Source organism: Pundamilia nyererei, unplaced genomic scaffold, assembly GCF_000239375.1.
Source record: "Pundamilia nyererei isolate P.nyererei 1_Seehausen unplaced genomic scaffold, PunNye1.0 scaffold00091, whole genome shotgun sequence".
Taxonomy (NCBI): Eukaryota; Metazoa; Chordata; class Actinopteri; order Cichliformes; family Cichlidae; genus Pundamilia; species Pundamilia nyererei.
Genome location: NW_005187492.1, coordinates 2,079,460 through 2,093,811, shown reverse-complemented (window position 1 = coordinate 2,093,811; position 14,352 = coordinate 2,079,460). Strand labels below are relative to the sequence as shown.

Sequence of the window (14,352 nt, the reverse complement as noted above, 5' to 3'; positions counted from 1 at the left end):
TCAAATATGTACATAGATAATCCATAATTAACTACTGATCATGTTTCAGATCACCCCCCTCTGAAAGTGGCAGTCACACAAAACATCCATTCAAGCACATAAAAGCTGTTTGGGAACTTTAGGGGTTGAATTTATCAGCCATATCCAACAGGCTGTGTTTATTGACAGTTGTTTTCCTGGGGGTGGAAACCAAATGCCATCCATTCCCATTTCCATCTAATTTGTAAGTAAACCAGCTATCCCAGAGCCTGTGTTCTACAAGCAAAACAGGAGTGCTAGTTTTTAATATGTTCACCATGTGCCATTCGTTGTTGCGTGCTTAAAAGCTGTGCAACCTTGCGTCTTTCATCTAATTAAAGTTTTGTCCAGTGTAAAACTATCCATCCAATTCAGTTTATTCCAACAGACTGAGCAAATAGTCTAACACTGAGACCCGGAGCTAATTTAGAACAGGGGTAAACTATTCATTTTCTCAAGGGGCCACAATTAGGACCCAACTGTAACATCTACTCTTTATCAAGAGATAATTGAACACTGATCATACGTAAGCTTAGCTTATTGGTGCGGCCTTCCACAACAGTCCCAGTTTCTACTGCGGCCCCTTGGGAAAATTAACTGCCTACCCTTGATTTAGAATACCCGATTAACCTAACAAGTATTCCTTTGGACTGAAAGGGGAAAAAAAAAATAAATACTTCAATGCAGACACAGGCAGAACATACAAACTCCACACTCCAGAAAGGACTAGGAACCTTCTTGGCATCAGGAGACAGTAGCAACCAATACACTACTGTGCTGCTCACATAGTCCTGAATAAGGTGATAGCAGATTGCAGACAAACTTCTGCAAATACACTGGCAATCACCAGTTGCTAGCCAACTTGTGTGCATATGCAGTCAGATATTTTATGTCTAAAATATAAAAAAAACAAAAAAACAACCAAAAAACAATGATGTCATTACAACTTATTTCTACCATTTCATATCAGCTTGGCAACTGATCACCTTTGTTTAGTTGTCATATCACAAGAAAAAGAAAAAAAAAAAAAAGCGTTGGGAAAGTTACCCACCCTCCACGCAGCTGGTTAATAAGCCTCCTTTAAGCAACCTGAAGTCACAAAGGGAGTGAGCAGTCAGCTGAATGGGGACTTTATCAATGGTAATGATCCATAGTGAAATAAATCTCTAGAGCAGCTGTGTAGTATTGATGCTTAACAAACCCTGTCAGGAGATGGCTTTGCATACATTTAGCAGTTGTGGGAGCCGATGAGGCACTGGTGTAGCAATCACGTTCTCATTCCGCTACTATATTCCACTCCTCTTTGCATCACATGAAAAGCTTAATAGTTTTGTCTTGCAGCGCCCCAAACTGAGCTAATAATGTATTCCAGCTCAGCAGCAAGGATGCATTTAAGTATACTTATACAAACCAATTAGCTTTATGTCGCAGCATGCTCTAATTGTTTGTTTGAAGTGGATTTCTAGAGTGTCAGTGCCTTGTCACGGCCTCCTCTAGTCCTAGCCCTCTCTCAACTTGAGTGACAGCATCGCTTGTTAAGGCTGTGGGGCAGAGGGCAGGAATCACTCAGCGAGGGCTGAAATGAAAGAGACTAGGCGTCGTTGTACGGATGGCAAACGCAGGGCACAACGCCAGAGCCACAGAGAGCAGGGGCTGACTTCTTGAGCAGCAGCATTTTAAGTTCACACCATGAGCAGCACATCAGCGGTATATGGCCAGTCAGCCGCTAAAGCCTGAAACAGAGCTCCAACCCCCATTCGGCGGGCTCCCCAGCGCCTTGCCTTGATCTACAATTACCACCCGTCACTTGCCATTCCATTGAAGAAAAAAGGCTGTTTAATGCATAAAGGGATAAATGAGTGAATAATTAAATTTTTAATCAAGCTGAAAGAATCTCTTCAACAATAAACCACTACAACTGGAGGAGGGATCTTCCTATTTGGAAGGAAAAGAAAAGATCCACAGACCTCCCTCTGAGATAAGAAGCTTCAGCTATATTGAGATGTTTAACCTTACACGCTGCCAACAAAAATCCACTCGAGAGTTTCTCAGTCCTGCTAATGGAGTAGATGGAAACTTGCACAGATTTTTATAACAACAATAGACCGTACAGAACAACAACAAAGAGGAGGAGGAACATGACAAAAATACTACTCAAAGAGAGAAACTACAAAGTATCCCAACTCATTGTTTTTCCTTCTTTTCTCTCTCTCTGCGGTCTCCAAGATTCCATGTTGAACAGAGAGCAGCATCAAAGCACATCAGAAACAATACATAATGAGCACAATGCATCATGTAGTGGAGCCTGCAGTATCGTGCTGGCCTTCACTCAGTATTAAAAAAAAAAAGAAAAAACACCAGAAAGGACTGGACAGAGCTATAGCAAACGTTTCATCAACTCTCAAACATGTCAGCTCCCAACAAGCTGCTCACAAAATAATATGAACAAAAATATTTCTAGTGTATGCGGCTGATAAGTCAAGCAGATATCTGAAAATTTTATAGTTGTGGTTAAATATTTTCAAATAAATTAAACATTATAAATAATAATTTAAAAAAACCCAAACAAGCATAAACCAAAAACACTGGTATATTTCTGAGGCCTGCTTTAGACTGACTGATGTTGACACCAGGGTAAGGTTTCTGGTCTGGGGGGGAGCTTTCTGTAGAGAAGTTGGGGCATTTTCGGGGTGCAAAGGGGATTACGAGGGGCCGGGAATGAGGGGGCTATTGTTAAATCCTGAGAAAGTGTGCAGGAAGAGTGGCACGCACTCTGGAAACAAACTAAATTCTGGTGCGCATGATGAATGACAGGAAACTGAAGTTTAGTTCTGCACAGTAATGCAGACTCCATACTCGTATGCACTTTAGTTGCTTAGTTGCCCAGTGTGCGCTCAGAAAATTTTATGAAGGTGGGCAATCCATAAATTAAGATTTGAATGAAAGAAAAAAAAAAAGAAAAAAGAAAATGCAGTATTTGAGTATAAAGTGCATGGTTAGCATAATTGTGACCAAAGTGATTGCCTGCTGGAGCATTTCCATTATCCAGTGGCTGCATTTGGCTGTCTGAGATGACAGAGTGCTGCTCATCTGGGAAATAGCTAGGGCAGGATGATGCTGCTGCTGAGAGGCACAACCCAGCATGTCTGCAAATGCAATTATCAAAAAGACCTTGAGTCGGGATGAGCATATGCCGCTATTAAAGCACTAGAAATTCGCAACAACAGAGAATCCATTTCTGCTGTTGGTAAACCCTTAAAAGCACTAAAAAACATATTTCAAAGCAAATGGATCCCACATGAACGCGCAAAACATGGTAGTTATTTTTCATGAAAGGTTGCGGTCTTTACTCTTTTTTCCCTCAGCTCTATTCACTGGTTTGACAAGGCTGGAGCTCAGCTGGAAACATGTGAGGACAGATGTGGGGTTGTTTTTAGGCTTGGGTGGCATCACGCATTTACGGTAAAACAGGGGATTTGTCTGTAGGAATGTCAAAAATACAGATGCGTGTGTTCTGTTGAACTTCATAAGCAGCTCCTGTATTGAAGTTAGATATTATGGTGTGCCGCACAGCATGAAGGACATCTCTTTTACTGAAAAAGGAAATTTAGGTGAGGACAAGCTCAGAGATTCACATGGAAGCCCCTGCTCCTGTTTGGGAATATTTTGGGTTTAGCTTTCCCATCTAAAACGTCATGTCCAGGTGAGCTCTTCAAACAACAAAAAATGGTTTATTAGCTACATTATAGCCACTATAGTAACAACAAGGATCATTAGCTCCTCAAGCAAGCAAGCAATTATGAAGAGTTAAAAAACATGTGCCAGCCAACCCTCAACTCCAAACCCTCACCTTGGGTTACATAACTTTATACAATATATTAACATGTATTCGACGGCGAAATAAAAATATTATGTTCTACCATCTTCTTTTTTTTTTTTTTTTTCCCCAAAAACGTTGCACAATTGTTCACAGCAATATTGTTTTCATCATGTGGATGAGGTTTTCTTACATGGCACCACTTGGACGCAGACAGAAAGGTGAATCCCAGCATGGCGAGATAAGGTGAGGCAGAACTAAGTAGCTCTGGTCAAGCGGAAACAAAGGGTAGGGATGACCTCTGTAGCGTGGGTGTGATTTGATTACAAAAGTGTGACACAAACCCAAAAAACCAAAAAACAAAAACCAAAAACCACATACTCTGCAAATGATGCTGCACACCAGTTCCCATGACAGACTCGCACACCACAGACCTCTTCTGCCACCTACACAAGAACCACGTGAAAGACTCTGGAGAGAATTTATGAATGGGAAGCACAAAAGAACAGTACAAATTTACTCTGTAAAATTTTAGAATAGCTACTACAGTAGCCATCATGCATTTTATATTTTAGACATTTCACATTTTTACATTTAACATTTGCCCAGAAGATCTAAATAAAAAGGGTCAAAATAACCACATTTAAAGTGTTTTTAAGTCTTCATTGCCTTCAACAATTACATTTACAGACTGCATTGTCTTACATATCGTTATGTATTTTGGCCTAGAGCAGGGCGATATGACCAAAAATATTTATCACGATATACATTTGAAAATTTGCGATAATGATATAACTGACGATATAATTGACACTAGACAAAATGCTTTACAACTCCACAACTTTATTAGTGCAAAAAAAAAACCATCAATGTATTTTCACTTAAACAAGCAGCTGTTTTTTTATGTGCATTAAAGTTATATAAGCATGTAATAGTGCAAATTCCTTGCTGACAGTTTAACCAAAAGGCATTTCCAGTGGAAACTGGCCGACACATCCTCAGCATAGCTATGCATAATAAGAGGTTATAAACACACAATACGGTAATATTATGTTGAAGCACAGTACGTATCACGCCGCGAGGTGCCTGCCTACGACAGCCGTAATGCTTCGACAATCCATCAAGCGTGCGGCTTCGTAGCTTAGCAAAGTCGTACTAAAACATTTGACAGATTTTCGAGCGCCATGTACGACATAAAATCGTTTCGAGGTCAGTAAACACAACCAGAATTCATACATAAGGCACACGGGATTATAAGGGGCACTGTTGATTTTAAGTGTGCCGTATTTTCTAAAAAAAACAAAACACGGTAATAACGACGGCCCGCTAGCATGCGCTACCAAAAATAGTGCTTTGTTGTGTATCTGACGGACGAAAGCTAAACCAGTTCCACACCACTGAAGTTGCAGCATTTTTACAAACCAATTCTGGTTCATCGGTTTCATTTAAGGATCCACTTTAGCCCTTCTCATTCTGCGTCGCCGCCATGCTGTATGTAAACATAGGCACTGCGCATGCGCGTTTTACCCATATTCTATCGCGATATTTCATTTTCCTATCGTTGCCCAAAATTACACCGGTATTACCGTGAACGGTATGATATAGCCCAGCCCTATTTTGGTCCTGTCACACCTTTGTATAGGATTATTTTTGGTTAGATGGTTAGAGTCATCATGTCTTACACCCCACAGGGTTAAACACAGCCACATGCTTTCTAGAGTTTTTTCAGACTGTGCATATCAGTGCCTTTGGTTAATGTGGCACCATCCACCCACCGCATCACAGCCTGTGTAGCACAGCCAGAACTGCTTTAAAGAGCACATTCAGCTCTCACTGCTTCTTTTGTGTGTTGCTCATGAGAACAGAGACACCAGGGAGTCTTTCACCCCCAACTTGAAACGTCAAAATGTGTAAAAACAAACAGTAAAATCAGAAGGAAGCGAATGCCTTTTAGACATAAATGAAAGGAAACGTCCTGGTCTCTTTTGTGTTAGTGGGAAGAAGACCCTGCTGTGGGGGTGGAGTCTGTAAAAAACACATAGCAACCTAGTGTGAGGCCACAAGTTTATGTCCAAGCCCTTCAACTTGGTAATAAATCGCCAGAGTGGTCCTTTCCACATTTAAGTCTCTGGCCGTTAAACTTTAAATGCATTTACTTTTCAAAATGGCACCACAGTCCAGCAGATCCCTGCTAGGTAGTCATGACTCCACTCACTGACTAACCCCCCCCCCCAAAAAAAAAAGAAACCTTGGAGCTGCATTAGATCCTTTCAAATTCTTTCAACAGCAAAAGGAAACAGCTGCAGTTGTATAGCGTTGACTGCGCTAGCATACTGCAGTAATTATTTCAGTCCTCATGCTGGCATCCTCCTACAGCTGCTCACACTTCACCACTGGCAAACACAAAAGCAGGCCTCGGTTCGTGGTTGAAGCTTCGCTCTAGTTTCTTTTCTTTCGATGTGTTAACTTGGTGCCAAATACACAAACTGTGCTAACCGTCGACTGCGCCGCTAAACCCCAAAACCACCAGCATATTTCCTTCTGGCGTTTATATAAACAGACTGTGACTGGAACAGATTCCCACCATTCAGATAAAGACGTGCTATCTGGGTGTTTGCATAATGAGCAGAAGTCGTGTTAGCAGTGTGTTGCTGTATGGCATAAAAGAAATGAGAAGTCGCAATTGTAATCAGCAGGGTGATCTCAAAATAAACATCAGAAGCGTGGTCATCTAAGGGCTTGTTGTTGTTTTTTCCCCCACAAATTGCAGCCATTATGTTTCATAATAATAAAAGATGGTGCGAGCCATTGCAAAAGAATCATTTCCTGCCTTCTTTTCAGCGCCCACTCTCAGCACGGCAGTAAGGTTGCAGGGTTGTCTTTGAATTTTACGGAAATATTTTGAGTCCAAGCAGCCGAGCTCAAATCGTCCAGAAAGAGAAGTGGGTATGATTAAATGATGAGTCTAGGACAGAAGGTTTTGCTTTTAAGGCCAAAATAACTCAAAAGAAAACAGAAGGCATAAAACAAGAGGAGAAAGAAGTGCAACTACAGGAGACGGCTGTCCTGCACAGGAGGACATGAGAAGGAAAGATCTGAAAGCTACTCAGCTGAGCCAGGATGAAAATCAGACCAGACAGTACGACACCTGCAAGAACCGGTGGGTTTTTTCCTTTTAAAGAGATACTTGTGTTTTTCCAGTTTAAAAAAAAATAAAATTCTTAATATTTAGCGCAGTCCTTCTGTATTACAACTCCTTTCTTTCAACGAGTTTTCATTAGAACACACAACCTCAGATTCATAATATAAAAGCCAGACGATTCCGTTCAACAATGGTCAAACTTGAGAAACCCCAGTGTATCATTACCTTATATTCCACGGCAGCGCTTGGTACACCCACCCATTAACACTGGCAACTAAATAGCCACATATACAACATGCAATCTGTTATCTCCATCCATGAACTTCTATAAATCGTTTGGCTTTGTGCGGAAATATTCAGGGCTTTGAGTCCACGCCAGATATTTAACTTGGCTGTGCTTTCAGTTTCTGAGAATGGACAAAGGGAGAACATGTGAGAGGAGGTCTAGAAATCATGAAAATATACACCTCCCTTCTTGAAAAACAGAACCACCGTCATTCCTGAAACATCATACCTTCTTCTGGACAGCAAACTGTCTAAAGCTTCAGCTCTGATTTTATTTATTACCTTTATTTTACCAGGAAGTCCTACTGAGACCACAAACTGTTTTACAAGAGAGACTCCGCTTTGCAGGAAAAAAGAAGACAACAGAAAAAAACCCAAAAAAAAACAAACCCCTAATGTCACCATACCAAGCACAATTGATGGAGATGCTGCCTGTGTTGCCCTGTGTGATTATCCCCTGATGCCAATAATTATGCAGGGCAATTACAGCATACATTATGAACCCATCTCCACCCAACTGGCAGGACCCTGCCCAGATTTCTTTTCCCCTCACCACAACAAAGCAGAGTGGATTCCTCGCACTCAGTCAGCCTCTCAAGCTTAAAGAAGTCCAGATGAGGAAAAGCAGAGCTTTATTAAGTACCTGTGAGAATTTTGACAGGGTTGCAGCACGCTTTGGCCAGCATTTCTCCTCCCTCCAGTTTTTAAAAAAAAATGTATTTTTGGACAAGCCTCCTATCTACAGTTCATCTCAACAGCTTAGAGGGTGAACACCTGGAGCAACAGAGTGTCGAGGAAAAGTGATGAAGTGATGAAGAAGCCTTTGTTTCTCAGGGGGTTCGGCCACACAGCGAAGTCTGTGGACACGAGAGAAATGATTCCACATGTGGGGGTTTCAGCTACAAAGAGCTACTCTTTGCACTCCAAAAAAGAATCCTAGAACAGAACTGTGCCTTTTCACCCCCCTCCTCTCTTTGAGCCTGACTACATTTCCATCAAAAAAAAAGAAAGAAAGAAAGAAAATGCAGTCATTTTCATTTGCAACAATAATTCTTTAGTTTTATTCTCCCTCTTTTAGTCAAAGTACATACCTTTGGCTCTAGCTGTGCACCATAATTATATGATAGATAGAGAGAAGATGAATAGGTATAGGCTTTGGCAGAAACCTTGGCATTCCTGACACAAAACCATCATCTGACTTATTTCAGCTTCACTTCATCAGCTTTCTAAGTTTCTGTGGAGAACAAACAGTGCACCATTGATGCGGCTAAACTAAAGATATGTAATGATCTCAGCATTCTATACTCCGCCTTTACAAAAAGCGACCACAACAGAAGCCGAGGTTGTCGGAGCGGAACCTGCTACCTTTGGACTTAAAAGCACACCTGCTGCTTCCAAAAGCAGCAGTGCTGTCAAATGAGCAGGTGGCGAGTGACATAGTGGTGAGCAGAGGAGCGCGGGGAGGGTTAAGTATTTCGTCTGTGTTTACCCACTCCCTGCACTCGCATGGTCTCCTGACTCGATTTAACACCTCACAGGCTACAAGTCGCACAAGCAGAAAGGTGCACGCTTTAAGTTTGTCTTCTTTCTCAGAGTTCATGTCCTTTAAACAAGTAACTATGTAAGAAAATAAATAAAAATGGAGGCCTCCAGTCCTTTTAATGTCAAGGATAAATGCCCCCAAAAAATACATACATGTCAAAACATGAACTACTATTTTGTTTGCACTCAGTGTAGCTGCTTGAGGGAGATTACAGCACATTACTTTTTAATGTCTTCAGGGGAATAGTTCCCAATTTTAACAACAATGTTGGTCTTGTGTGCCAGTATTTGCTTTACATCTTGACTATTGGCCATTTCAACTAACACCCAAAGATGTGAAGTAATGAAATTACAGAGGCACTGTCACTCCTGATGCCACACCAAAGTAAGAGCACTGGAATTCGATTTCAAGCCGTTACTGTTTACAATCACGTGGAGGGATGTGTGTGGGTGTAAATTAAAGTGACGTTTGAAAAAATAAAATCACGACAGTATTTTTCATTTCACATCAGATTGTTGGAAGAAATTCAGACATGAAATGCTGAATTTGAGCCAAACTGTGAAGAGTGAAATCAAGAACCTTCAACAAGATTTACAACAGTTTTGTGATGATTTGTGTTAAAGCCAGAAATAGAAATAAGCTAAACAGGTCTATATAATATCAAATCCCTGACTATAACACAGGAGCTATATGAAACAGGTTAGATTTTTGCTGCTAATCTATAAAAGTTCAATACTGTACATCCTTTTTGTAACTACTATTATAACTTTTAACCCCATTTGAACTACCATACTACATTAAAATTTTAACAGGTACAGAATGAGAGCAAACAGGCTGTGAAATCAACTGCCAAAGCCCCATTCATGCTACTCTTGAGAATAGCCTGTGACCCTCTGGTAGCCTCCAGTTGCTAGGGAAAGTGTGTATTTCCTTAATCTGCTTGCAACTAAAGCAAACCAAAGAGGTTCAGCACCCTCTGTGTGACTGATTTCACTGACGACAGCCAGGAACCAGTCGCCAACAGGTTGGGGAATACAGATTTTTCCCTCGAGTCCAGCGGTTGTCAGATGGTTGCTAACTGGTTTGTGTGACTAAGCCCTAAATGATAACACATGCTGATCAGTGCACCTCAGCAATACACAGTTCTTCAAACAGCAATGTTACAGCAACACTTTGAATACAAAAAGTGGTGATTTTTACAGCTTACTTTTACTAAAGCTTTCACCTTGTAGAGAGGAGTTCTGACATAGTCTATAGGGACACATCAGTAGGAAAAGGCTACGTTCACACTGCAGGCGAAAGCGCATCAAATCCGATTTTTTTTGACCCTATGCGACCCATATCTGATCATGGTATGACAGTGTGAACGGCACAAATCCGATATTTTCAAATCCGATCTGGGTCACTTTCGTATGTGGTACTGAATCCGATACATATCCATTGTTTTAGAAAGCGACTGCTGTTTGAACGGTCATGTCGCATTAAACCCGTCTTTTACGTCACTGACACAAGACAGACGCTAATTATCAGCGCCGGAGAAGCGCCCGCGAAGACATCGTGAACGCTTCCTGGCCATCCAGTGTAGATGTTAGTGAAACTGTTGGGAAGACAACGTGAACATTTTATTTGTACTGTATAATCTGCAGATTCTGACAGAAATCTGCAGCTATCCTTTGAAGCACCGCTCCTCTCTAAAACAGCAATAAGGATAATTGTTAGGTTAGTTACATTATTATGTAAATAACAAAATAACTTAAAGCAAAAACTGGGAAACATAAAATCCGAAGTATTTATATTAGGGGGCATCAGTCAAACAATACTGTTTGCTCTGGGTCTAAACGGAGCGCGTTGTGTGTTACATCTTCTTTTGCGCGTGCGGGAAGCTTTGAGCGTTCACACTGGAGGACGTTTGCTGTCGCATTTTATTTGTAGTGTGAACGAGCAGACAAAAAAAAAAAAATCGTATTTGATCAAAAAAATCGGAATTGAGCATTAAGACCTGCAGTGTGAACGTAGCCAAAGTCTCAGCTTTTTCCCCTTCTCTCTGATGTATATCCCCCCTTATGTTCAAGAGAAAGAAAAATAATTTTTCATAGGAGCATTAACTCAGTCAAACAAATTTATAGAAGTTGATCTAGATACAAAGGTCCACACAGCTGATAAGAAGCCACCCATTAACACTCCTATCAGTGAAAGGAGTTGGATTGGCAATAAACCAATGGCAGTCAACCAGGAGATTTTCAGCCGACGCCAAGGTTTGGATGATAAATCAGTGACATTGTGAAGTAGGGCTGCACGAATAATCGTTAGAAAATCGCGATCTTGATTCATACGTATGTGCGATCTCATTTCCAAATGACAACGATTTAAAAAAAACAAAAAGAAAAAAAAAAAGACGACGACAATTGTACCGCATTTTGATCCGGGACGTAATCTGCATGAAAACAAGCGCTCACTCTTCCTGCTCAACAAATGACAAGGGCGGAGCCTTATACCACGTGATACAGAAGCTGGCTGCTAAAATTAGCAGGGAAAAAACAACGGAGAGCACGTCAGGGATGACGAGAAAGTGACAGAAGAAGGTCAACCACCCAAACATCAATAACGGGAACCTTATACAGCGCCTCCCCATAACCGTCGAACTCCCGCAGGCACAAAGAAATTACGACTATCACGTATCACCTGACCAAAGATATGGCTCCCATCAACACTGTGCAAAACAAGGGATTTAGGAAAATGATCAACACCCTAGACAAACGCTACACAGTGCCGTCCCGCAACTATTTTTCTATTGTTGCACTACCTGCTCTATACACGCAGTGTCGAGCAACGGTGGAGACGGAATTTCAAGCAGTACAACAACAAAACGTGAGACATTTGTTGTTTTTATGTTTATTTATTGTTTTTATGTTCAGTCTCAACTGTTACAAAGTTGATGTGCAGTTAATAAGTGCAATAAATATTTATACTGGAAAAGAGAATCGTGATCTCAATTCTAAGCCAAAAAAAATCGTGATTCTCATTTTATGCAAAATCGTGCAGCCCTATTGTGAAGGTCCAATACCCCTGCCACAAACACGATGATGGGCTATATTAGGATGGGGATTTCTGTTGTAAGAGCTTAACAACAACAACAACAACAACAACAACAACAAGAAGCCCCACTGTCCTTTGACCTTCTACTCCCCCCCTCCCCAGAGCTTTCACCTGCCTCTCATGGTCCCTCTCACATAGATACTTTAGTGCTGAATAGCACTTAACAGCTAATGTTGGAACAACATCTGTACTAGCTCATAATCAAAACCTTGATGTGCCAAGACCAGGCCAAGCATCCACCCATAACACCATAAAGGGCGATTAGATAGCGAGCAAGCTTCTTCACAAAGCAAAGTATTGTGTTTACATGATAAACAAAGTCAAAACAGGCCACAATGGACGTTTGAACATGTTCACAGCTCAACGTCCAGACCATGGAAAAAAACAAAAAAAAACAAACAAAAAAAACCCCAAACCCCTCACCGCCTTTGAATTTGCAGCCATCACGTCACATTAGGGAAACAGTTTAGCCAGTGACTATTTAAAAAGCCATAATTTGATGCTGCATCCATTGAATCTTCCCCAGATAAGAGCCCCATGACTGCATTCAGTCATCTCCCTCCCTCCAAGGCCCTTTGAGAACATAGCACCAATCATAACATGTCTCAGCACTGAGCGAACAATGCACAGGACAAGAAAGAAGCCGGCCACAACTCTGTGTGCCAGTAATCTCTCTTTGAGGCCCCCGCGTCTCTTAATTGCCCGGACACTTGTGTCCGAGGGTTGCTCTCGTTCCTCAGTGAAAAGATGAGACCTCTCGTGCTCCTTACAACAGGCTTAAGCTGATAAATCCTTTCATTCAACGTGGCCGTGGGATTGAGGCTTCATACGAACAGATTGGGTAAAAAAAAGACTAATAAAAACAGCGATTAGCCTCCAACACAGAAACAGAGCTAAGCCACAGCACAGCCTCAGCAGGGGTCTACTTTCAACCACTAAAAGTGTCTGATGATTTGTGAGAGCCTTTTCTGAGGAACACATTCCTCAGAGCAACTACATGAGCAGGAATGCATGTGGTGTTTTTGTTTTTACAGAACAAAGATGTAACGGATTCCAAAATAGGATGTGATGAGTGAAGAAATACACAAGCGAGCCTCTCTTGGTCTCTACAAGCCTACTTCTAGCATGCATCCTAGACTACTAAATGAGAAACCCTCGTTCTTGGATAGTAAGCACCTCTCGTGACATTTACTACCTGACAGCGTTGCTCTCCCTTCATGAATCCCTCTTCTCATTTTCTCCCCAGTTACAGCAAACACCTCCATATGGGCTGCCATCAGTGTTTCTTCTGGCCTGTTGCTGTTGTGCATTATACAGAAATCGTGTGTTTGTCAGCAGCAAGGTCGAGTTCTCTGCGTGTTTGCTTTATTTGCAGCTGATGTGAACAAACAAAACAGCACCATACAATTCAATACAGGTCTACAGCATTACAATAAAAACGCGAGCTGACACTAAAACATAGAAAGCAAGCTTTGAATTAAAAAGGAAAAAAATAATCTTTGCAGTCTGAAAACACAAGTTCTCCAAGATTGTGTCCACCTGACAAATGCTCCAAAAGGAAAAGGGTGAAGTTAATTCTTTGCTCTCTACCAACTGTGAGGGAAATATGTGAGTCTGCACCTCCTAAATGAATCAATATTTTCCCCAGTCATCCCTTTGCTAGCTCCATACAGAAAGGTTTCCGCATACACGCAAACTTCCTGTTAAAAAGACAGAAACGTCTCTAAAGAGAAAGATGAGAGCGAGTCAAAACAGTGATATTTTACCTGCTATCGCTGCTGCTTTTTGAAGCCAGAGATAACCATGCAGAGCAGGAGCATTATCAGCGCTGTCTGCGCTAGCTAGCCTGGTTAGCAAGCTTCCTTCGTCACTTGGCATTATGTAAAACAGATGGGTACTTATTTTACATTAAACATACTTAATAGAAAAACTAAAACACCAATTTACACTATGTTTGTTAGGGATGGTACCCGTTTCAAAATTTTGAGGAAAAAAAAAAGATTTTTATTTAAGTACTATAGGTATTGTCGGTGTAAATCTTCTGTAAGTGAAATGAGGCTGCTCAGGTTACAGCATACAATTTAGAAGGCTTTGCGGTTACAGAACACCATGCACCTAAACATGAAGGTTAATGGGGATTAACTCTGTAAAGCAACAAACTAAAATTTCGGCAATGCTGTATAGTAATAATGTAGTGTAGTATCTAATATTAGTAAGTTTCTTAGCAACTGTCATAACATTTCAGACTGTGTCCTGTAAACAAAATATAATGTTAACATTTCATGTCAATGGCCTGCTACAACAAAGTCAGAGCTTTAAAACAGTTGATGACACTTTTTACCTTGGTATTAAACTGTGTATCAAGCCTCGTGTAATTCTTTCGGTGTTGTTAAATTCTGCTAAATGCTAAATTCCTGGTATCTTGACCTGACCTTTGTATAACAAATGCTC

At 41.1% G+C, this 14,352-nt stretch overlaps 1 protein-coding gene across 2 annotated transcripts in view; it reads right to left on the bottom strand.

The window, feature by feature from the left end:
* Positions 1 to 14,352, bottom strand: part of nxn (nucleoredoxin) — a 69,959-nt gene that overhangs the window by 43,894 nt on the left and 11,713 nt on the right. Inside the window, exon 1 of one of the 2 annotated variants that reach the window (XM_005739381.1) lies at positions 13,668 to 13,771. The exons of the other annotated variant lie outside the window; for it this stretch is intronic. The gene's annotated coding sequence lies outside the window, so the exon portion shown is untranslated. Of the gene's footprint in view, positions 1 to 13,667; positions 13,772 to 14,352 lie in introns of those variants that run through there. 2 annotated transcript variants of the gene reach the window in all.